At 30.5% G+C, this 27,658-nt stretch overlaps 1 pseudogene; it reads left to right on the forward strand.

Moving 5' to 3' along the window:
* LOC101725902 (sec1 family domain-containing protein 1 pseudogene) overlaps positions 1 to 26,908 on the forward strand; it is a 67,591-nt pseudogene extending 40,683 nt beyond the window's left edge.
* Positions 26,909 to 27,658: the final 750 nt, after the last annotated feature.

Below are 27,658 nucleotides of genomic sequence, written 5' to 3' on the forward strand. Positions count from 1 at the left end.
TCAAAATTGCTCTGAAGTTTCAGACAAAATTAGATGTTCCCACTTGTTTCATGCAGCATTTCATAATTACAGAGTGAATATCCCTTATCTAAAGTGCTTGAAATCATAAGTGGTTCATATTTTATTTTTATTTTTTTGGACTATTTGCGTATCCCAGGATGGGACCAAATCTGAACACATAATTGACTTATGTTTCATGTATACCTTGTACACCTTACTTCAAGGTAATTTTATACAGTATTTTCAGATCACTCACGTGTAACTGAGACTTTTCACATAGGTCAAGGTATAGAATTATCCACTTGTTACCTCATATCAGCTGTCAAAAAGTTTTAGATCTTGGAGGATTTTTTATTTTTTATTTTCAGAACAAGGATGCTCAACCTGTTCTTATATTATGTAAGTACATGTACATATATTTAAACTTTAGTTTTAAATTCTATTTTTATTTCTGGATTTCTCACAGGCTATGTATTGACTTGCTATTACCGAGAATAAGAATTATGTATCTTGGTCATGTATACACTAGTCTTTCCAAAAGTACTAAGTAATAATTTACACTAGGACTGCATTTTGCCATCAATTAATAAAATATGCCTCTGCAGTATGAGATGTTATTACATTTTTATTTTCATGTTCAAAAATATATCATCGACCAATTAAAACTCTTAATGTATTTCAGCATATATTAAATTACAATCATCAGCTAGATAAGTGATAAAATCAAAAAGATTTCCCTCTATATTACTTTTCATTGCCTCTTCTGTTAAAGGATCACAAAAGTACAACTTCTATAAAGTTGTGAAAATCAAAGTATAAAGTTTGGCTGAATGAATGACAAATACTAAGTGCCAAGTCAGTTTTATTTTATTTTATAGAACCTGGTCAGGAAAATACATACACAAGAATTGCAAGGAAATGGTCTGTCTAAGGCCACCACAAATCAACTGAGCTTTAAATAGAATAAAAATACAACACCATGTATGCATACTAATAATCATCAATGTTTTAATGCAAATTAACCTCAAAAATTCAAGCATATTAAATTAACTATATTGTCTCTAATATATAAAAAAGCTTATTACAGTTAGATGTCAACATTAACACAAGAACTAAAGTATATATTTACTTTCTCTGTAAATATATTTATGTTCTCTGTAAACATAACCCATAAACATAAGCCTATATATAGTGTGGAATATTTATAATGGATACCTGCTGTTACACCAATTGAAAAAATTAATTTATGCAATGACAACATTACATAAATCACTACCTACAGGTTTTATTTCTAAGCATTTGAAAACCATAAAAAGTCATACATAAAGATATTGTATAGATAGTTAGATATTGTACAAAAATTGAATTAGGCAAAATCCAAAAGGATAATTTACTCTTAGGGAATTTTAAAAACTCTTTTAGCAATACTAATTTATAAATGCAAATTATCTGTGCTATTGGTTCCAAGAGCATATTCAATACCAAACATGTTAGTCAGGAATAAGTTTTAATACTTCAGTTTGATTTACTGGAACTAAGAAAATGAATATAAAATTTGGCTTTCAAGAATGTTGAAATGAGAGACTTATAAAAGATCAGATAAGATTATATCCCTTCTGTATTAATTTAGTAGTGAAGCTTGATTAAACAACATAACAGATCCCTTACCATTAGTTCAAATAGTATTAGAACTTAATCTATGGAATATTGTATTTGTTTCTTTCAAAAGTTCTACTACCATTCACATATTTCAAAATGGAAGTGGACAAAACAGGCACACACCATTACAGTTCTGACTAGAAAACAGAAAATAGGAGAATAGTATGAATCTAGTGAGATACTTCTTTTGACAGACCCCTGGAAAGGTGATTGGACCACAGGACCATAGGGCCAGCATGGTCATCACTGGGTAATCTATTCATGTTTACAGCTAAATGTGCTATTGGGAGGTGGGGATCAATTGCAGGTGGGTCACAGATGGAATGCTCCTGGAGGGTTTATCTCTTACGGATGCTCTTCCCTGTGATCTGCTTCCCAGTGAGACAAAATGAACAGATTTTCTCCACTATGTCTTCAGCTATGATATTTTTACCATTGACCGAATCCTTCGAAAACATAAGCCAAATAAACAATTTCCTCTTTGAAGTTGTGGGTTTTCGGCCTTTGATTCTATTGATGAGAAACCAAACACACTAATCAACTATATAATGTTTACATTCATATTTATAATCTTTAAATTTCATTTTTTAAAATTTCTTTTCCAGTGTCTGACATCCTGACTTAGTGTTTTTGATGCTATATTTGAAAGTTTATTAAAACAGCCACACTAATCTTTTAAATTGGTATCATTCTATTTTTTATTAAACTGCATGGATTCTTTTGTTGTTTTGTTTCTTTTTCCTGACATAAACTTTAGAAGCTTTAAGTGAAAATATCCTAATATATGATTTAAATTGAATGTTTCTATTTTCCCCAAAATTTCTTCTTTCAGAACTACTATGATGCTCATCTTTCAAAACGGAAGTAGATAAAAGAGTGGATTGAACGTGTGTCCCCTAAAAAAGCTGTGAAGTGAATATTGTAGCTTCAAAAAAATTCATATTTACAAGTCCTAATCATAATTCAGAGTTAGAATCTTTGGAAGTTAATTTAATCATGAGAATTGAAGGCTCAGAAGTGAATTAATGCACACCTAAGAAGAAACAAGAGACAGATGATTTCTTTCCAAATTTAATGAAGGCACAACCATTAAGAGGAAGCAAATCACCCAATACTTTGACCTTGGGCTTCTCAGAGTTGAGAACTGTGAATAATAAAGTTTTACTTCTTAACATAGAAGACAATACTTTTTTAGTAGTATGTTGCTTACCATGTGTGATGTGCTTTGTACTGTCTCAAAAGTGAAAAAATATTTCACAAAGATTATCTGTGAAGATAATTTTATATGAAATAATAGTAAATGCTTTGAAAAATTGTCATAAAGAATAATTTTTAAATACAACAACAGGTTATAAATAGTAGAAAGTTGGACTAAAAAGTCACACACACAGAAAGATGATGGTATTTTTATGTTTTTCAGCAGAATGTTGAGACATTTTCTGCACTATACTCTCTTTGTAGTAGTTAATATTGCTAATGTTTATAAGTACAACAACTTTTTAAAACTTTCTTTCTTATAACACAGATGTGTTCACTTGCTGTCTACAGACTGAACCTGCCTGTAGTAGTAGGAAATACTCTATAAACAGAAGGTAAAATAGTAGAAGGGTAAAGTAGAGGGAAGCATTCTGAAAGAACGGTTGGACAACTTAAGAGAAATTAGTAAAAAAAAAAAGACGGAAAGCTTGAAAGGCCATATAAAAGAGTGCATTGAATTTATGTGACTTCTTGATTGGTTAAATCAGATTGTTATCTACTATCTACATTGTCACATATATTTCTCAAGCTATTCTTCTTGAATTTTTACCTTTTAAAAAAATCCTTACTTCATATTGTCTGTGTAGTCTCCATAGCAACAATCCCCCAGGTTATATGCTCAAGGTCTTCTATTATTTTCCTTCTCCCTACATATGTTAAAATTCTCACAAAAGGGATCTCATTCACTGAAAACTGAAAGAAAAAGTAATCCTTCCCCTGAATAACACAGATTTGTGATGAGCAACAGAAATGATAATCTGTAAATTGAAACTTTTTAGACTATATGAATATCAGTCGTATTAGTATGAGTAGAATAGACATTTAGATTTGGCCAGATTACAACTGGAAAACCATTTTAAAGTAAAAAGAATCAAAATACACTAATTCAAATTAATTTTGATTGTATTTAGTAAAACATTAGTTACAATGATGAAACTGCATATATATATATATATATATATATATATATATATATATATATACGTATTTTAATGAGACTGTAAAAAGAAAAACCTATGAAGGTACATGGGCACATTCAATTACATTATTTATGTTTTCCATCATTATTAAGTTAATATGTAATTGTTTTAATTACCAATCAGAGATCTGAAACTATTGTCTCAATAGAATCATTATTTATTCTGTCAATCAAAATTGCTTGGTTTAACATCTGGTAAGTTACTTGATATTATTTTGCAAGAATATAAATGCTGATAAACTCTTTTAATGTAAAATTTTAGAACTTTTCTAACTTGTATAAATAAGATAAAGTAATACAATAATATATTTTAACATAAGTATTGTTGATTTATAAATATTGATCTCATGGTCAAGAGCAATATAACTCAAGTGTCAATAATGCAAGCACTAAATTTTATCCACAAGATATGACGCATTTGTCTTCTGCCTAGAAGTAGTAGAAAGCACCTCAACATCATACTTGGGGTCATATTGAACAGTGAAATCGCACACATAAAGCACAAAGATCCAAAATGTCTTACAAAATATATGACTGAAAGAAATAAAATTAAATAAGAATTTTGTCTTATCCAAACTCAGCGAGTAATTTTTGTGCAACTGGCCCAAAATGTTCACCACTGGGTATACACATAAAGTAGGGCAAAAGTGCACAGTTTATTGATTTTTGAGGTTAGAAGTAAATTTTAGCTAGTACAGATATTTTTAAATACAGAATATACAAATAATGTACTTTCACTGTATATATTATTAATTCAAGTGTGTTGCTATAAGCATGTAGATACTCTAAACATCCTAGATTCTAGGCACTGTTGTTATTCATTTTTAAATGCAATGTAGTTCAGAGATAATAACGTGGAAAAAGAGCAAAACCAGTAAACCCTGAAGTTAGGATGCAAATGAAAAAATACTTTGTCTCCCTAGAATCTCTGTTTGTCTACTCCATGCCTCCTAAGATCAATCAGAGGTGCATTTTAAAATTTTAACAAAATATTTGTTTCTATATATTTTAACCATCTCTCTAAAAAGGAATACATTGCCATAAATTTGGTAGCAGACAAATGTAAGGATCAGAATTTGTGTAACATGGCATTATATAAAAATTTGAAAGAAAGAACCTTAATAACTATATTTCTCTATACTGAGAACTTTTGAAATAAACTAACTTAATTTCATGTCATAATTTATGTAAAATAATCATAAAATATAAAACAATTAGAAAAATGAACAATAAACAAGTGATTATAAATAATTTTCAAATTTCCTTCTACATACATGAATAATTAAGCACATCTTAACTACTTTTTTAGATACATTATCCATTTTTGTTTAAGTTGATATCTAAGAAAATTTGTTCGCTCTGAGGTCTTTCGTTAAGCTGTTTGTAAGACACAGGTAAGGAAACAAACATAGCTTGCATTTCTAGGCAACGTCCTGTAGCTCAGAGCAGGTGCTTTTCCTGCCTTTGTCCTCGTCTGGGGAAGCTATTCCAGCTCTTAGGAGGTGGTAATGCACCTCACTTTCATCAATACCAGCTACAATTCATGGAATGTTGCTCTTAAAATAGCAGCAAACATAAACCATCTGCATGTAAGTGCTTGACATTTTGATAAAATACAACAGCTCTACCAAGAAAACTCCAAATGTTTAAATTGAATTCATTTGATTTTTTTTTCTCTCTATTTTTATGGGGCAAAGGTTCAAAGAAAGAACAGTTACTGTTTATGGAAAACAGCAGGCAATACGTTGTGCAAACAGAAAGTTGCTCTCTTACTCCCTTTTAATTTTAAAAACTCCCTGAATTTAAAAAACTTAATTCCTCTTTGAAAATCATCCTACTTTTTATTCAAATTGCAAACATTCAGGAAACCAACCGTTTAAAGAATGGAAAAAAAATTTCAATTTAAAATTGACATAAGAATCATTTCTATTCCAACTGGGAAATAAATTCATCTCAGTGTTTACAAATTTTATGTATGATATAATAGTTTCTGAGCAAGCAAAATTAATTTCAAGGAAATATTTTCTTCTTCCTTTGGTTTCTTCTTTCCTTTCTTTTCTTCCTCTCACCCCTTCCTTGTCTTCTTCTCTGCTTCCCTGACCTCTCTACTTTTTGTACAATGATCAGTCATTTAATTGACTCATAAAGAGTTGATTCTTTAATTCTTGCTTTCTTCATTTTTTCTATATTTGTTCTGAGTTCTTGGTATATAACCCTTCCCCACTGTATGTGTTTTAGATTATATCTTGTCTGTATGGTCTGTCTCTATATGACTCGGATTTTAGCAGATGTACTTTAATAAGGTACATCAATCATTGAAATGGTTTTGTACTAAAATATTTTATTAAACAATTTATGATTTTATTTGTGAATCTTTGAATGTGACATGTATTTTCATCACAATCATTGCTTATTTTTATATTTTGAATGACAAAATAAATATCCCTAATTGCAAATACAACATAAAGTCAAATACATTTAAAGAATATTGTTCAGTTACTCTTATTACAATTAAATTTGAAGGTATATTTCATGGGATATAGTAGTTACTTTGAATTCATTCAGACTAAAGCATATAAATCAGCTACAATATGTAAATCATTGATCATCTGGCCAAAACCACTCCTGGAATTGGAACCTGAGATGATGTACATACAATGTGAAACCTCAATGCTCAGCCATAGGCACGGTCTGTTTTCTATAGTTTTTAATAACTTTTCCTCTTTCCCTTTCTATGAAAATATCTGGATGTGTGTGTATAACAAGTACATTTTTATCCTAACAACATGCCAGAGACAACTCTGCCTGCCATGTAATTTAAATTTAAAAGAAAATTATGACATACAACTGCATACTCCCCATCAAATACACAGCTATACTGTATTTATTCACCCAATCTTGCAGTTTTTTAGTTTCTTTTCATTTTTGTATTCTCTCATTTATTAAATAAGAATAAAACAGTACAATGAAAATAAGATTTATGAATTTTTTGTCATCATAAAAAAGAAATATTGTAAGAACAACGGTAATAGTATACCATAAAGGAAAAATAAATTTTAAAATGAAAAGAGAATACTTACAAGCAGAAATCTGTTGCAGACAATACAAGACAAAGGCACTATGAATACATTTTGACAAATTTCTTATTTAAAAGTAAAAACATAATTATACAAACTATGGAACATTGAATATTAAAATAATATTGACAGTGATAGTGTGTGATGAATTTCTAGTGACATTCAAAATAGTTAACAGTGAACATGGATAATATCCAGCCAAACTGAATATGTACTGAATAAATTAAGTATATCTGAAGTTGCACTCTGTGAAAATAAACAGGTGAAGGGAAACATATTTCATTGTATTTTAAATTCAAGAACTAGGTTAAGAATCTTCTCAAACCTCTTTATACAAGTTTGCTCTGCTGATAGTTAAGATTTTAGGATCAAAGAATAATTTTTGTTAAACTAAGCACAGTTTACCAAATTCCATTTACTATCCCCACTTCAAAAATAGACATTTCCTCTGAAATAGACACTTTGGAAGTTTATCAAATTCTACTTACTATCCGCAATTCAAAAACAGATACTTCCACTTTCCTTTAGATATCTCACATATGATTTACAAAGTATATATATTAGTCCTGAGTCAAATATGTGTATTTTCCTTTCTTCTTAAATAGAATACTAAGAAATGATAAATCATTTCCTTAGAAATAAAGGAAACAATGAAAATCATATTATCTTCAGGTGAATACAATATGTATGCATATATTCAATTACATGACATATATAATTTTAATCAATATATTAAAATAATATATACAAAAAGAGATATAAGTAGAATAAATTCAACCTGTATGTTTTAGATATCTTAGACATGCATTCCAATTCTAATCAAATCATGTATAAAAATACATAGATTTGAAGTTCTAATTTAAATTAGCTATCTTGGACTGTATGCACAATTTTGTTAAGCACATCTTGAACCACATCTAGTATTGAGAAATTTAAATAATATTATTGGGAGGACATAGAGATAAGTAGGAATAGTAATCAAGAGTTACGATTTTTATCCTTATATTGTCTTTTAATTCTGAATGTAGTCTTAATCATCTAATTTTTTTATTGACAACTAGTTTAATTTTTAAAAGAAAAGTCGGGTCTGCAGGTGAGACTGAGAGTTATATTATCTTCATTAGTTACAATATTTAATAGAATAATATCTGTGATATCAAGAGATTTTTTTAACTTTCATCAAAAATTTCTTATAATCTATTATGAAACTGACATGTACGATATTACTGTAATTTATTATTTTATATATTAAAGTGAAATCTAGCTTACAGAATTTATTGATAAGTTAAGGTAAAAATCACTTAGATATAAATATAGACCAAGACAAAGAAATGCAGGATCCTTGGTCCAATAATGATGTGGAGTGAACTGTTTTTGAACAACAAAATGATGTAATTGTGAGCAAATATAATAAAAACAGAATTTTCAGCAGTAATTTGAAGACTTTCACACCTACATCATGATAACTTAGTAAAGCATGTTTGCATTTTTTAAAAATTTAAATTCCAAATAATAACAATTATTATGATATTTTTGTAAGACCATACTGCAGTATAAAACCTATACAGAAACAAACTTTTTTTTGAGGTCTTTGAACCTTAAGTACAAAGTTTGTACAGAAAGAACTAACCACATGTTGGGTGGTGTAGCACAGGTATCCCCAACCCTGGAGACTGAACAGTAATGGTCCACGGCTTGTTAGACCTGGAGCAGGAGTTGAAGAGCACACAACCTGTACATAACCAGGTAGCCATCTCTCTCATTACTGGGTGAGCTCAGCCTCCTCTCAGACCAGTGGGAGTTTGAGATTCTCTTAGGAGACAAGTCCTGTGAACTGCTCATCTGCACACTAGGGATCTAGGTTTCATGATCATTTGAATCATCTCAAAACCATCAACACCGCTATACTGGGGGTTCATGAAAATTTGTCTTCCATGAAATGAGTCCTAAAACAGAAAGGCTAAGATACTTGAATTGATTCAAGCATAGATGAAGAATCTTCAAAGGAGTTGTTTAGCCATTTGAAATTCATTCTCAACTGGAACTTAGTAAATAAAATTTCTATGTAGGTAAGTAAAATGGTAACTGCAAACACCCCTTCTAGGACATGACAATCAATAAAACTTCTCTCCCACCACACACACACACACACACACACACACACACACACACACCCCTACTCAAAAAATTACGAATATACAGATCAATTTCTCTACATACATATATGAATAATATAACTTACATTCACTTATGTATCAAGCCAAGAGTTGCAAAAATAATTGACATGGATTAAATATCTTTACAAATAATCTTCATCAGGTGAGAGTCACAAAAATTAGAAGCAAAACAAATGAAAGCTTACCTAATGTACCTTTATTCTTCTTTCTTTATTGTATAGTACTAGTGTTTTTAAAAACATTCTGAGTTATTTATATTGGTCAGTAATAATGATATTAGCATAAAATGTTATTAGAACAACTCAGCTCCCTATAGGCTGCTTTTTCTTTACTATACATTTTCAATATTTTATTGACTGATCTTTTCATTTTTATTTTTTGGTACCGGGATTGAACTCGGGTCCTTCTGTTTGTGCAGCAGGCGGCGAAACCACTGAGCTAAATCCCTGGGCTGACTGATCATTTTATTCTTCCTCTCTTTTTTTCACAAGAATCAATTTCATCTGCTTGTAGATGAATAAACAAACTTATTACAGTCCCTACTTTAAAAATATAGTAGCATAAAGTGATTAACAAATAGTGACAGAGATGCAAGCGTGGTTATCTCACCCATTTTTCATGGTGTAAACATTTAGCTAAATCAAATAAACAGTATATCACCTGTTCAACTTTGTACTATAAGGAGAGAGGTATCAAATTATTATTTTTTTCAGTACCAAGGGGTTGAACTCAGGACCAAGCACTTTCCAGGCAGGAGAGGCACCATTGAGCTAAATCCGTGGCCCTGACATCAAACTCTTGCTTGTGTAGCTTAGAACTGAACTGAATAGAAACTGTGGGCATCAAGATGTTCTATTTCATATTTCAAAAAGGGGAAAAGCTGTTAAGATTTTTATACTTTCTGTTTATATGGAGAGTAGGAGGAAGTGTCATAGTGTTAGCATGAACCTCAGAACCTAGACCAAAAAGCAAAATAAAATAAAATCAGTGCCATTCTAATATATTAAATTATTTGTCATCTTGCAGAAATGTCGGATGTGTGTGTGTATGTGTGTGTGTACATGTATGTACGTGTGTGTGTGTGTGCTCATATATGGCTTCGTGAATGACTTAGAAAAACACTTTATTTGTTGAAGTGAAATGGGTTTCACTACCTATGTCTACCCAAAAAAGATAAAGAAGATTGACAGAACATCTTTGCTCACATTTAATTTTAGAAAGGTGTCATGGAATATAATTTCTGGGTTTTTTTCAGTACTTTAATGCATGCCATAACATTGTCTTTTTTCTTTTTAAAAATAGATAATTCAGAAATTTGCCTTATGTAACCTCTACATTCACCTTTTATAAGCTTCTCTAATGAGTTCTTAGACGAACTAGGTATGAATGTGGACATTATATGCCATAAACATGAACTAAGATTAATAATATCCACAAGAATTAAAAGGGTGGAAGAACTAGAGAAGGACATAGCGGCAAGAAAGGTGCTTAAAAAGGAATCAAGCTGTGTTATGTACATGAATTAACTTCCTAATATGACTATAACAGGCATGTACTGCAAACATATACTAATAAAATAAAAATGAAGGACTATGAATGCCATGGTTAATGAAGGTCATTACAGAACACACATTACTGATTTGACAGGGTTCAACGTTTTTATATATATATAAGTTAATTCTAGCATGTTGTCCAAATTTATACATGGAGTTTGCTTTTTCAATTTTTATTGATAAAGAAGTTTGTCTCTCACATTTTCTCTTGTTCTTTGCACTAGTCTCGAACACTTTCTTTAGGTAACACAGACTAATCTTTGTGCATTTGATATGATTTTGCTATTATTGGAAAATTATTTCAAGAATAATGTTATAAAACTATGGTCTGTAATGTACAAAGTAAGTTCCCAGGTTTATGTATAATGTTATGGAGTCAGAGTGTGAATTTTGTTCAGTGTGCAGATTGATTGTGTGTTACAAGCCATGTACAAGAAAGCGATACAGGTTTCACTGATGCTGTTATAAATGAAACCATCTTGAGTTGTGCTACATTAATATCTAGAGTGAAAACTAAGTTGATGGAAGTCCAATTTAAATTTGACAACTAATGAAAACAGTATAAAATGTGCGTTGAAAAAAATCCCTCACTGTGCTATGTAAAACATCTATTATTTTGCAATTAACTTTTATAAAATAAAATAGTTCTGTTAAAAGTCTGCTCAGTGGTTCCTGTGCCTGCCTCGCAAGTGCAAGGTCCCAAGTTCAATCCCTACTACAAAATAATAATAATAATAAAAAGGTTTAGCTGTGAGTTTAATACCTTTTGTAACAGTTAGTTTATGCGAAATTGATGTTTTGTTTCTTTATTGTAAAACAACTTAAATCTGACTTTTTAAAATAAATGTAAAAAATAATTGTTCATATACTTCCAAATTAAGTTTTTTTAAAAAATAGAAATCTATACTTGAAAATTACATCAATGGTATTTTAGGATTTTTGTTGATTTAATGTCAGTAGTAACAGTGAATCAATATATAGTATACTCTTTGAGCTGAGTACTACTATTAATTTTCTAACTGAAAATACTATGAATATAAAGTAATAAATGCCCTTAACTAAGGCATTATTTTGAAAATTGATAGTTCAATTACATTATATCTACATAAAAAACTTTCTTCCATTTTATCACAAATATCTCCTAATAATTAAACACACATACGCAGTGTGGCCACCCATTCAGGACCCCTCCTGGACATCTAGGCGTTTTCCTTCTTTTTCTTATTCCCAATAAAACTCTCTTAACTTCAAAAAAAAAGGAAAATACATATTTTCACAATTGATATTCCATTAACATATTAGCCAATTAACTACAATTTTACAATCACTGGGGAAAGGGAAATGATAGAGTCATAGCCTGCTGAACATCCATTTAATTTCAATATTAATAATGATTCAGTTCTGATTTATTCTTTCATTTATTCTAGTTTTAAATATTTTAATATGTAAGTTATTGTTTATTTGTAGTTTCATAAAAATTTATCTGAATATTATACAAATAATTTGAAATGAATCTAAGGTACAGTTAAATATTGTGAGGAAAATCTCACATTTTAATTTAGATTCTATTGTAAAATGTGCATTCTCAGTTGTTAATTATCTATCATTCCTAATAAAGTGATCTCCAGGATAATATGAAAAAGTTATGATGTTATGTATAATCACAAATATCTATAAATGTATAAACAAATATATAGTATTATCTTTGGTATTATGTTTTCCTGGAGAATTATGAACATTAAGAGAAAATTTACAAAATAGTATTAAGATGATAAAGAAATACATAAAAATACATTTTGTTTTTCCTTTCTTGAGTTTGAGATATTTCTTTGAAGGAATCTTGTCTAGTACAATTATAGTATAGTAAATCAAACTACAATTTTAGTTCCTACAAAGTGGTTAGTTTTGTAAAAGAAGATTCATTCAAAAGTCTTACAAGTAGATCCACATACCAGGGATTCCAAGAAAAATTATTTTCTAAGCGTGTTACTGACATAATCTGTCCAGTCCACCAGAAATTTAAGCTTCTGTCTTCATTATCTGTGTTCCTATAATTCCATAAAAAATTAATTTTTTTCATTCTTAGATATTTCATACTTCACTAATCTAATTACCTCCAGCCATTGCAATTTATATTGTCAGTATCAATGTATGATAATCCAGATTATTGCATAACCACCTACTTAAATTTTCTGATGTCCAAATTTGCCATGTACAATCTTATTAAATGTAAAATCTATCTCATGGTCTCCCCCCTGCCCAGTATTCTAAACACTGTACCTAGGAAATTATCATAGTAGGAATTTAGTATGCAATTCTTGTAAAAGTTATGTTTGTCTTCATTGAATTTCTCTATGGATCAGATTTCCTCCTATCATAGACTTGTACAACTTCCTTCACCTGAAGTAGTCCTGCTATTGATGTGTCCAACCATGTGATAGTTTTTAGATAAAATCAAATCAATCAAAAAGTCTCTTTTCCTTGCCCTCCTTTCAGCCTGATAACTCATACCATCCTAGTGCATTCTCTTATGACAGTATGTTTTCATGAAACTACAACTGTTGAAGTTTCATATTATTATTTGGTTCGTATAGTGATATGTTATTTATCCACCCATTGCACATGAAACTTTACTGTATAAACTGCAATATTTTATATTATTTAATATCATTAATGTCATGAGGACTCAATTTAATAAACACTCAATGAAGACACATCAGAATCAAACAATCTAGTGAGACACTTTAAAACATTAGAAAATCGGATTTAAATTAGTATTGGAACAGAAGGAAAGAAATGAAGATTACATCAAGTTGATGACATGAAGTGAACTTGAGAACAGGTAAAATAGGAAACTTTGGATTCACAATATTTCAGCTCTTAAACCTGAGAAATGGAATTAGGTTTCATTAAGAGACAGAGGACTAGAAGACAAGGAATATTTTATGTGAAAAGGAAATAAATTTGATTTGCAGGCCTGTTGAAATATCGGTATGGTAATAAGTAGATATTTATGTCAGGTATTCAGAAATAGGTAACTGAAATTCTGAGAAGTACGTATAAGAAATATATAGTGTGACTCATAAATTGTACAAAGTCTATCACACATGCATAAAAGTACAAAACTGTCTTACATAACTTGGTGTAAAACTTTCAATGCTAAAATTAGCTCCTATAAAAACAACTATCATGAGACAATTTTCCAAGAATATCTCACATTTCTGCATAGTTCGAGTATTATCAGCAAAACCATTTAAAGCTAAAGTAAAATGTTGGACTATGAAGATATTCCAAGACAGAAAATGGATACATTTCCCTTTGTTTCAAAGAACCATGTTAGAAAATATAAAGGCCTCCCTAACAACATGACCCTGAGTAAGTTTTGCTTATGCTCTTTCACTCTGTATATGCAGAGGTGGACAAATATACAGTAGCCTCCTGTAAGCTCAGAATTGCCTAAATTCCATTTTCTAACTGATCCATCGGCTGATACCAATATGAAGGCAGCAATCCTTTAATTTACAGGACCAAAATTGTGCTACCACGCCTCTCAAAATCACAAATACATTTGCTCATCCTCCCTTAGCCACAACTTGATCTTGGGAGTATTTTAAGGAGGAATAATGATAATTTGTCTTTTACCATAATATTTTTCTAAATTTAAACATTTACCATGTATGTTGATTACACTTCATGTATCTCTGACTCCAAAGGAGAAAATTTCTAATTCACTTCATAGCTCTGCAGGTGATGAATAAAATAATGGAGAACATGCAAACTTATAGATTCATGAAGCATGGATTTACTGCAGTTAAAAGCCAATAATGGGCAGGTATAGCCCAGCAAATAAGAGTAGTGCTTGTGAAATAAACAGCTCTCTGCCTGAGATAAACAATAATTTCCAATATACCAATTTATAACTTCTTGGATCTGTGAGGCAGGAATTTTTCTTTCTTAAGGCATGCAATTCATGGTACTGTTATGGCAGCCCTAGTAAGCTTGTACACATAGTGAACAAAAATGTAGTACAAGATAGTCTAGCCTAGTGTGTGTCCTTTTTATTTCCTCTCCTCCTCCTTCTTCCTCTCTCTTTCTCTCTCTCTGGCATACTGACTGAAGTGCATTGGAATCTCAGTTATGTTAGTTACCCTTCTCTTGTTGCTGAGGCAAAATATAGGACAGCCAAAGTTAAAAGGGTGAGGGGCTTTATTTGACTTACAGTTCGTAGAGGTTTCAGTCCATAGTTGGCTGGCTCTAAGACAGTGATGGCAAACAGACATCCCTGAAAAGAAACAACATGATGCACACAAGGTAGCGAAGGCAACAAGAGAGTTTAACAGCATCTTTCTGCCCTTTTTATCTTCTTCAGACTACCGGGATCAGGTCAGTGCCAAACTAATCACTCACATGTAGTGGTTCAGTAATAACATGCCCATAACCCCAGCATCACACATTACAGATTCAACTACCTCCGAAAAAGAAAGTCCCACCTCATCTGCACGAGGCTTTGGGGGGACATCTAAACACAAACCATAGCATCGGTGTAGTTTTCAACACAAATAAGGGGTTATGTATTATCCTCATACAACATTTTCTTCCTATGGGTTCCTTGGAATGTTATGAAGATATTCAACTATGGCCTATCTAAAAATTCATTCATTTTTCAAGAAAATCTTACCATGCATGATTGGTACTTCAGGTAATTTAACTTAAAAAGTTAAACTTTAGCTCACATTTGAGGTGAATGAATTATTGTACCTCTGTTTATTTATTATAGTATTCTATCAGTATTTTGCCATAAATCCCCAAACTACATTATTTGCAGACCACTTTTCTCATAAAAATAGCCATTCTTATATACTTACATAAATAACTGTACTTAATTAGACATTTAATGATCTATCATCAAAGAAAAACTGAATTTTATATTCTACCATTTCTTTCCTAAGTATACCCAAAATTCTTAATCTCTGATTGTGGATAAAAATAATAAGTTAATATTTATTTTATACCAGGTGTTATAACATATACTATCCCATCATATCTAATCACAACTCTATGAATCAGGAACAAAAACTACTCTTATTTTATGGAAGATAAAGCTGAATTCCAAAGGCACTAAAAATATACCTAAATTCCATAACGAGTTCACAGCAAATTAAATTTTATCTAAGCATTGGACTCCAAACCCTTTGCTATTGTACTGTACTAAAAAGCAATTTCTATTACATCTCATTTGACATTCTTGATCACTCTGTGGAAAAAACCCAGATGGGTCTGAGGTAATGACGATATGTTTACTTAAGCTTAATGAAGTTAAGATTCCACTTGCAGCCATGATCTCCTTAATGGTGAAATCAATAATTCCCTGAATTTGTGAGGGCAGCTATTGACAGAGTGAATCTACTTTATTCACTGTTAAACATAAAAGAGATAAGTAGTACTCTTTAACCTAGTACAAAATTGCCCTCCTCCATAGGAAAATGATTCATTTTTCCAAAGACAAAAAAACAGAAAAACAAGAAATGTTTCTTGTATTATATCTCTTTACTAGAAATCTTCCTGTGAGAGAATTTATTAATTTGTCTTTACTATGGACCCTAGTTAATTGTAATGGAAAGAAAAGTGTACATGTATCTGTGTGTTTATGCACACGTACAACAGTAGATCAGTGGAATAATCACTGAAAAAAATCCAGGCTAAAACTTTAAAAAAATTTATATTTTAATATAGTAAACTCATTGTATTGTAACTTGCTTGATATATATCAGAAAGTTTTTGTTTTTTAAGCATTGAAATTACTGACACTCTCTTTTTTGTTGTTGTTGTTTTTTGTTTTTTGGGGGGGTTTTTGGTACCAGGGATCGAACTCTGGACCTTTTACTTGCGAGGCAGGTGGCAGAACCACTGAGCTAAATCCCCGGCCTTTGACACTCTTTTTAATGACCCAGGTCTGCTCCTGGGACTAGGTCGTTAAATGAATTGGTCACTAAGTGAGGAATTGTATATAGTGTGTGCATTACAATGTTCAGAATAAGGAAATGATCAACAGAAACTCCAGGTTAAGGACTTTCCTTTATTTGCGTAACTTTTACATGCAATGCTGTAATATATAACACTATAGCACGGTATATCAAGGTATACTATACAAAAAAAGAAAACGAGGCTCTATAAACAAGATGGATAGAACTAAAAAAAGAGAAGACAGGCCATAAGTGTCAGTGGTGTGCCCTATGTCCTAACAGCACACCTCAGTCATAAGTTGGAACAGCTGTTAATCAGGTAAGTCATTAAACAAGGAATATCTGTAGTGTTTAAAAGATTAATGACTCAGAAACCCTCACATACAATGTGAAAGTCTTCAACTAAAAAACCCTTGCTGAAAATTTTCCCAGCAGGAGACCACTGTCAATTTGTTTCTTGAGGAGGTTCTGCTGAATAATGAGTCTGAAAAAATGTTATCATCATCAAAAGGCAGAGAATAAATGATGTGCAAATCTATTATGGTAGTATAGAAAACATTTTTTTTTTTGGTACCAGGGATCGAACTCAGGTCCTTGCACTTGTGAGGCAGGCACTGGAACCACTGAGCTAAATCCCTGGCCCCATAGAAAATATTTTTTAAACAACCACTGAGTTTTGTTGCAGGCAACATTTAGCAATCATGGAAATATAGCGAGTGTTTCCAAGGTTTACTCTACTATGATAGCAGAAAACAGGCGAAGTGGGTTTTAAAATGTACAATTGAAAAACTTGTATTTCCTAAGGTAAAGTCCAGGAAGGAAGTATTGTAGAAGAATCCATGAGATGGCCAACTTTATATACCTGCCGCCTTCGTCCTTCACAAAGAAAAATCAAAGCAACAAATGAATATTGAATTTCCAGGTAAGTGGCACAGGGTAACAGTGCATTCTGGAAATGGAAGGACAGGAAGCTTTTAAGATATAAAGACTTGGAATAAAAGCACAGTATCATGTGCTCCATTATCTACAACCTGGGATCCTCAGCTGGGATGACTCCCCACTACAGGGGAAAGGTTAAACAAAAATGGCCCAGTTGAAGTCATTGTTGCCACAAATTTCCACAATGCTGGCTACAGGGGAACTCACTGAGCCTCACAATTGGGCACAATTGGGGGCTTCCTGGAGTTCATGTGGTGAGTTAGCTTGAGAAAAGGAATTCATGCTCTACCATGCAACCTGTAGAGTACAACTTGTTAGACCACATTATAATCTTGAAAACAGAGTCACTGTTCAAGCACATACTGTCATGGGGAAAAGCCACTACATATCACCAACCCTACCAGTGAGAGGTAAAAGAATATAAATTGACAATTTAATGAAATTAGAAAAACAAAACAAATTGATCAGGCAGAAGAAAGAATTGAACATGAAGACAGATGTTCTGAAATAACTCAATGAGACCAATTTCTAAAAAATGAAAATAATTTAGAAATAAATAAATAAACCCTACTAAACTTATGAGGCATTATTAATTGAGCAAATATTTGCTTTGTGATATTCTAGAATGAGAAGAGAAAAAAATCTTGTAGAAAACATATGCAATTATAATGACTGAAGGGTTCCCAAATTTTTAGAAATAGACATTCATGTCAGGAGATTCAAAGAGTCTCAAATAGTATTGATCTAAAAACAATTAACTCCAAGGCATCCTATAGTAAACCATAATAAAGCTTAAGAAAATTAAAGAATTTAGAGAATAAGAGGAGAACAATCTCAGGATCCATTTATCACAACTCCCATTAAACAACAGCTGATTTCTCAGCAGAAATTTTATGAGCTCTGAGGTTAGGATAATATATTAAGACTTCTGAAATAAAAAAATAAAATAATAAGCTAAGAAAGATTATGGCAAATTTATCCTTCAGGAATAAAGAAATAATGTCTTCCCTAGATGGGCAAAATCTGAAGGAATACATCACTGCCAGAGCAGCTCTACAAGAAATTATTAAAAGTATTCTACTTCTGGAAGTGTAAAGGCAGTAAATACCATGACAAAAACATGCAAAAGAATAAAGCTCACTTATAAAACAGGCATCCTGATGAAAGGATGAAAAAATCAATCATATCACTCCAGAAATCCAACAAACCATGAATCAACACTGAGATATAAAAATTAAAAGAAATAAAAGATACCCTCCAAAATTAACAAAATGACAGAAATAATTTTTATTGAGGAACTTCAATGTAAATGAATGAAATACCCAAATAAAAGATACAAAGCCACTTAGTTTTTTTTTTTAAATAATAAAACTACTTTAAAAAAGATGTGCTGTTTAAAGCTGACTTGACTAAGCAAGGAATATATTTTAAAAGTGACAAGATACAAATAGATACTCCATGCAATTGAAAAATTAACAGCCATAGCTATTTCTACAGCATATTTAATAGATTTTAAGTAAACAAAATAAAAGAGACAGAGAAGATCATTAAATTGACAAACAGATCAATTCAAAATGAGCAAATAACCATTATAAACATGTGAACCCAACAATAGAACATCCATTCAGGTAAAGTTAACATTACTGAAATTAAATAGTTAGATATCAACACAATAATTATCAGGGGCTTTTAACAACCCATATTCATTAATGGACAGTTCATCCATGCAAAAATCAACAAAAACATTGAAGTTAAACTACATTATATATCAGATGCTCATAATATTTATAAACTATTTCATCCATGAAAGTCACAATTCATATTATTTTCTAGTCACCTCATAGAATATTTTTCAGGACAGACTATATATTAGGCCACAGAACAAGTCACAATGAATAAAAATAAAGTCAAAACTATATCATGTTTTCTCTTGGAAAACAGTGAAATAAAAATTAGAGACCAACAATAACTTTAAAAATTATAGAAATGCACAGACACTAAATCATATGGCCATTAATTAAGAGGAGTTGATGAAAAACAAAAGAAAATTAGAAATTTATTGAAAAAATGAAAATTTAAAAACTATACAGAAAAAATTTTTGAAATATAGCAAACCCAGTAATGAAAGAATTTTGCAGGAATAAAAACTTATGTCAAAAATGTATACATTTTATACAAAGAACCTAACAACACAACACAAAGACTTGGTATTCAAGTACAAACTAAACCCCTAATTTTTTAAAAGAAAAAGAAATAGCAAATTTTACAGCAGGAAAAATTAAGTAGAAGCTTAGAAATACAAAATATCAATAAAACAGTAGTTTGGCTCATTGAAAATATTTTACTGATTTTTATCCATCTTAATAAAGAAAAAAGATAATACTTGAAAAAAGAAAATCAAGGTTCATATAAAACATTTCAACACATACTACAGAAATACAAAAGAAGAAATATATAAAATATAAAAATATAAAAGAAATATAGAAGAAAGGTGTATTTTGAACAAGTACATGGTAGAAAACTGAAAATTATACAAAATGGAAAAGTCTGTAGACATGCAATTTACCAGAACTAAACTTGAACTCAGAGAACGTCTGAACAGTTCGATATTGAGCTAAAAATCCTGAATCACTAGTAAAGTATTGCAACAAAGAAAAGCCAAGGACCTGATGGTTTTACTACTGAATTGTTTGAAATGTTTACAGATCTAACACCAATTATTCTCAAGATATTGTAATCAATCACCCAGTCAATCAATGAAGGAAACTTGCCGAACTCATTCATTGATACTAAAATCAGAGGGAAACACAACAAAAAAGAAAACTATAGACCAATACCCTGATAAGCATAGTTGCAACATTCACAACAAAATACTAGCAAACTATGTGATCTAGCATATCCAGAAATGTATTCACCATGATCAAATGTGTTTTATGTTTGAGAATAAAAATAGTTCAACATATGCAAATGAACAAATGTATTAGAGCACATCAAAAGACTGAAACACAAAAAGCCGGAATATTTCAACATATGTGAAAAGAGCATTCAATAATTTTCAACAACACTTTATAGTAAAGACCCTTAACTAATCAGCTATAAAAAGAACATACCTGAACACAATAAAGGTAATAAAGTCTACAAATGACAGACTAAGAGTCAATATCATGTTAAATTGAGAAAATGTGAAAGTGTTTTCTGTAAATCTAAAATATTTCCACTTATGCCTCTTCAAAATCCTCATGAAAGTCTTATCCAGAGAAAGTAGCCAAGAAACAGAAATAAAGCACATCCAAATTGGAAAAGAGGAAATCAAATTCTCTCTATGGAAAAGATATGACATTATATTTTAAAATCCCTAAAGACTCCGCCAAAAATGTTAGAACTGATAAATTCAATAAAGTCACCAAATTAATTCAATATACAAAATATATTGTCATGTTAATAAATCCAAAATGAAATATCTAAAAATTAAATTTAAAAACTCCCAATTACAACATCCAACAAAAAAATCTAGAAATAATTTTAACCACAGGGATAAAAAATCATTAGAATTAACAGTATAAAGTATAATTAAAGTAAATCATGGAGAATAAAAAAATGGAAAGATTGTCCATATTCATAGAATGAAATAATTGTCAGTGTTAAAATATTTATGTAACCCAAAGCTATGTACAGATTTAATTCAATTTCCGTCAAAATACCAATGAGATTCTTCAAGAAATTAGAAAAAGACAAAAAACTCCTAAGGAACCCCAAGGACACAAAATAACCAAAGCAATCCTGAGCAAGAACCAATAATAACTAATCTAATGGGATAAAACATAGATATAGTAACTAAAACAACATGCTACTAGTGTAAAAATCAATACTTAGATTAATAAAACAGAGTAGAGAACCAGGAAACTAATCTTCATAGATATAACGAAATAAACTTCTATAAAGCTATCAGGACCATATCTTGAAGAAAGAATGATGTCTTCATTAAATAGTCCTGTATGAATTATTTATTAAATAGATGTACATATGAAAAAAGTACCTCTTTCTATATACCAAAATTAACTCAAGTACATAAATGAGAAAAATAAAACTGTGGAACTCTTAGAAGAAAATGTAAAAGTAAATCTTTGTGACATCTCATTAGGGGAAATTTTTTTTAGGTATGACATCAAAATTATAAAATAACTAAAAGACAATATACAATAGCATTTATAAAAATACTTGTGATTCACAGCATATGAAAATAGTTCAAAGAATGAGAGAAATATTTGTAAATTATATATTTGATGCATATCTATCTAAAATATACAAAATACTCTTCAAATTCAATAATAAATTTATAAATAATCCAATCTAACAATGAACAAATAATTTGAATACCCATTTTATTCACAAATACATGAAAATCTGCAATAAGCACCTTAAATAATGCTCAAAACAGTGCAAATTTACACCACAGAGATGGAACTACAAAATAGTAGAATGGATATAATGGAAAATACAGAAAATAATAAAGGTTGACAATGTTGTAAAAATAACTGTAGTCTAATATTTCTTGGACCAAATGTCAAATAGTGTAACTCATTTTGAAAATAGCTTTGCAGGCCTTTGAAAACTTTAATGTATAAGTTAGCATATAATCCAGAAAATCTACTCCTAGGAGTATATCAAGAAAAAGAAAAATATACACCCACATAAAATATGTATAAAATGTTTATAGCAACATTATTCATAATAATAAAAAGTCAAAACAATCCAAATGACTGCCATCTGGAGGATGGATAAGTAATATATAGGATATTCAGAAAACAAGATATTGATCTGCGATAAAAAGAAATCAGACATTTATACAAACTTCACATGATTAAATGTAAAAATATAATTCTATGGGAAAGAAATAAAGCACAGTATGTCATGAATTAAATAACTATATCTATATTAAATGTTCAGAGTTAGCAAATTTCCCTTGAGTGGTAATATATAACATATTATTCATGGTAGCTTAGAGAAATGGAGGGAAATGAAACTTACTCCTGAGGAGTATACAGAATATTTTCAGTTTGATGGGAATGTCCTAAAATTGATGTTCTGATTATTCCATACATTTAAAAATACTAAAACAATCAAATTTCATGTTTTAATTGGTGAATTTAATGAGAAGTAAATTATATATCAAGAAGACTAAAAAATATCTAAATGGAAATGTCATAGTTTATTTCAGTACATTATTCACCTGTTTATGGTGATATCCATTATTAACCTTTCTTTTTCAAACAATTTTGTAAAAAACCCTTAATTGCTGAGTAAAAATAAGTAATAGTTTATAGTAATACTTTATAGTCATCTTTACTATATTATTATATATTATATAATTACATTATATTATTATATGATGCTACATCATTTACAGTAGGCTACTTCAATACAACCTTCTTTTTATTTCATTATATTAATTGCAACCTCACCTCATGTTGTCATTATCTTTTCACTATTTTCAGGGACATGAAATGGATAATATGATTACCAGTAATATAATATGTTCTACGTTTTAAACCAAATTCTAAACAATAGCAATTCTAGGAGCTTATCCCTACATAATATGAGCTATTGAATGTTGGGATGCAAATGGAAAAGGCAAGAATAAATAATTAGAGAAGAAGACATGCAGTGTTTTCCATCTAAAGGGCAGAGAGATGCATAGAATTTACATATAGAACTCTTGATATTTTCTGTGGTAATTTTGCCCATGCTATATAGCTTAGTAGAGCATATATCTCTGAATAATTTTGATAAAAGGAAATTTATGCACACCTATCTTGACTTTTCATGTGTCCACTTTACTTAAACCAAACCAAACACCAACACTAATTCTGCCAATACTCTGAGTTTAAATAAATTTTTGTATTCTTCTTGTATACTTCTTTCTTTTCTGTTGTTATTTTCATATTAAGCTTCTATTCTCAAGAATGGAAGTTTTTGCTATTACTTTCTGTAACAGGTAAATGGAACTATTTTAGTAGTATTTTCCAACAAGTGATGAAAATAAAAATATAATATTTAGTTCACATGAAAGAATAGCTAACTATGATAGCCTCCTAGATATGTTGCAGTGTAACAGAAGTATTTGAAGACAATACTTCTAGACTTAACACAAAATGGTGCAAGTCCAAGCCCTTTAGGTCTCTCATTCCTCTATTCCTTAAAGAACAGCAGTGTGATCTATTTTGTAATATAAGTAGATTTGTAGCCAGGAATAGGTGGCCTTATGAATGAATTCTGATGATATTAAGTTGCTGACTTTTCTGTCCATTAATGAAAGTGGAATATTGAATTTCCTTGTAATTATTTTGTTACAGTTCATATTTCTCTTTATATCTATGAATGTTATATATGTATCCACAAATGTACATCTATATATATATGTGTGCTCCATTGTTGGTTGAATGTATATTTACAATGATTATATTCTTCTATTATTTTATCTCTATACAATGACCTTTTTCTCATTTTTACAGTTTTTCATGTATACTTCATTTTATCTGATATAAATGTAATCCATTCTCTGTCCTGCGGTTTACATTCACATGGAACGTCTTTTTACAACACTTCACTTTCAGTCAAGATGTTTCTTGTACACAAAATGTATCTCTTGCAGGATGTACAGAGATGGGTCTTTTTGTTCTCATTCATTCTATGAATTGATTTAGGAATTTAATCCACTTATCCTCAATGTACTTATTGATAGATAATGACAAGCCAATCATCGTTAATTGATTTCTGGTTGATTTTTTAGATTTTTTATCTCTCTCTTTGTCCTTTGCAATTGGTGATTGTTTCTAGTGTTATGGTTTCATATCTTTTGTGTATCTACTATAGTGTTTTTGTGGTGAAGATTAGCCTTAGATAGATGTGTTGCACTTTTAGCATTACATTAAGCTGATAACAAAATACATTGATTGGCTACAAAAACCTACGCATTTACTCAATCTTCTTCATATTTTGTTTTTGTAGTCACCGTTTGCATTTTGCAATATCATGTATCATTTTAAAACTATATCTAATTTACATAGCCTTAGATTAGCAAAAGAGGACACTTTATATTTTAGGATCCTTAACTATTTTAACAAAATATTAACGATAACTGATGTGTTATATGAAAAATACAGAGTTATGTAAGCATATTTAAACTTCCTATGGATTTTAAAACATGACCTTACTGGGGGAATGAAATTTGGACTTTATTTGGAAAAAAATAATGAAAAGCGATGGATGAATGTATGAATAGACAGATGAACAAGTAAATGGATGAATTTGTAAATATGAAACTTGTATATATAAATTATTTTCTATTCATATATAATTCATTTAAACCTGATTCTCATTTCCTTAATTAGTGAAATACGGGGAGTAATGATATTTTTAGAACCACTTAGTTCTATGCTTCTTCTCAAAGACAATTGTAATTGGATGAAAGGTGCAAGCAAACTTTAACATTATTACATGATATTCTAAGTAAAGAAGCATTTCAAACTTTTAAGTATTTGTGATATTAAATCAAACAAAACAACCAATATTTATAATAAATAATAAAATAGACTTCTGTATTTATGAAAATAAATATTCTACTCAAATTAGCTGATATTGACAGAATATATGAATAAAAACTTATTTTACTTTAAATCTCTTCTTTTTCTTTTAATTATAATATCTTTAGGCTATTTGTGCTTTCCAGATGTTTGAGGAAAAAAAATATGTGAAAGCATCTGGAAGTTTTAAATAACATCTTAAATTTAAAAAAGACTCAAAATAAAGTACTGTTGTATAATAATTTTAATTAAATAAAATACTTCCCAGATCATTTCTTTTGAACAAAAGTAAAAACTAGCATGAAACACATAAAGAAGTCATGAAATTGTTCATGAATCTTTCAAAATAAAAAAAGCTATACACCGTATTGTTGACAGCCTCTTCTGCTTCTTTGCTACACTGGGTGCTGTTCCTATCATCAGATGTTCAAGAGGAACTGCAGCAGAAATAGTGGCAGTGAAACTAGATAAGAAACTTCAGGAAAATCTAAGAGATGCGAGCAATAGTCTTTTGACAGGTGACACACTGGGAGCTGGCCAGTCAGCTGCCAAAGGCCTTTATTAGTCCTCGTTGACAGAAACATAGATTTGGCAACTCCTTTACACCATACTTGGACATATCAAGCATCAGTGCATGATGTACTGGATTTCCACTTAAACACTGTAAATTGGGAAGAATCTTCAGGAGTGGAAAACTCCTCAGATGGTGCTAGACCAAAGAGAAAAAAAAAAAGAAGTCTTATGATTTAACTCCAGTTGATAAATTTTGGCAGAAACATAAAGGAAGTCCATTCCCAGAAATTGCAGAATCAGTGCAGCAAGAACTAGAATATTATAGAGCACAAGAAGATGAGGTCAAATGAATTAAAAGCATTATGGGGCTAGAAGGGGAAGATGAAGGAGCCCTAAGTATGCTTTCTGACAATACTACTAAGTTAGGTTCAGCTGTGAGTTCTCTGTCAGAATTTATTGGAAAAAACCCAAAGCACTTATAAATCTCCATACAAATGTTGCCACTGACCTTTTAGAACATATAAAGGCAAGGAAGCTGGATATATATTTTGAATATGAAGAAAAGATAATGAGCAAAACTACTCTAGATAGTTTCTTCTAGATATATCAGATCCTGGTGCAGGAACTCTGGAAAATATAATGAGGCTGTTTCTTATCTATCACATAAGCACACAGCAAGCCCCTTCTGAGGCTGATTTGGAGCAATACAGAAAAGCTTTAAGAGATGCATGATGCAACTTTAACTCTTTACAATATCTCAAACAGTGGAAGGCTTTTGCCAAGATAGCTTCATCTCCTGCCAGCTATGGCAACACCACCACTAAACCAATGGGTCTTGTATCACGAGTCATGAATACAAGATCACAGTTTATCATGGAAAGAGTGAAGAACCTGGTGTTGAAACAGGAAAATCTTCCTCTCTCTCTTATTTTGGACAGTCTCATGGAGTTGAAGTCAAACCCTGAAACTGATGACTATCAATATTTTGATCCCAAAATGCTGCGGAGCAATGACAGCTCATTTCCTAGAAACAAAAATTCATTCCAAGAGGCAATTGTCTTTGTGGTGGGGGAGACAATTAAATTGAATATCAAAATCTTGTTGACTACATAAAGGGGAAGCGAGGCAAACACATTTTGTATGGCTGCAGTGAGCTTTTCAATGCTATACAATTCATGAGACAGCTATGACAACTTGAACAGAAATAACACAGAAAAACCTAAATGTGAGAATCTACTTGGAACTTGGATAAATGTAAAAGGTCAAAAGAGCCAGATATTGTCTTATCCATCACAATGTTCTAATAGTGAAACTCAGATTTATTAATTTTAAGGAAATTTTATACTTAATATAATGTATAATGATCAAAAGCATAAACCATTTCAGAAATAAAAAATAAATGTTATTAATTTATTAATTTAAACTAAAAATAAAATATAATAGAGTTCATTTACACTTACACTTCAGTAATTGAAATTACTGTAGTAACAATAGTGCTTAATTCACTTATAATTGTTCACAATATAAACAATTAATCAAATCCCTTGGTAATTGCCAACATCTTAAAATACATTTTACGTTTCCTAAACTTACATGTATTTTATGATGAGTTCTATTTGAACTTTTTAAAATATAAATTATTTCATTTCAGAGTAGATTAAAGTTCAGAGAAAAATTAGAGTACAGAAATACTCCATTCACCCCTCACCTCGCACGTAATTGCCCCACCCACTATCAGTGTGTCAGTATAGTTCATTTGGTACCAATGATGAACCTACATTAATATATTCTGGACATCCAAAAATCCACAGTTTACTCTAATGCTCCTAGTCCCTGGACACCATTGATATTTTTACTGTCTTTATAGTTTTACTACTTCTAGGATGACATAAAGTAGAAACCATACAATATGTAGTTGTATAGGTTAGATCTACATGTCCCCTATGATCCTCATGTTC

Source organism: Heterocephalus glaber, unplaced genomic scaffold (assembly GCF_053883595.1).
Source record: "Heterocephalus glaber isolate CG9 unplaced genomic scaffold, H.glaber_assembly_v1.0 deba00001538, whole genome shotgun sequence".
NCBI classification, from domain to species: domain Eukaryota; kingdom Metazoa; phylum Chordata; class Mammalia; order Rodentia; family Bathyergidae; genus Heterocephalus; species Heterocephalus glaber.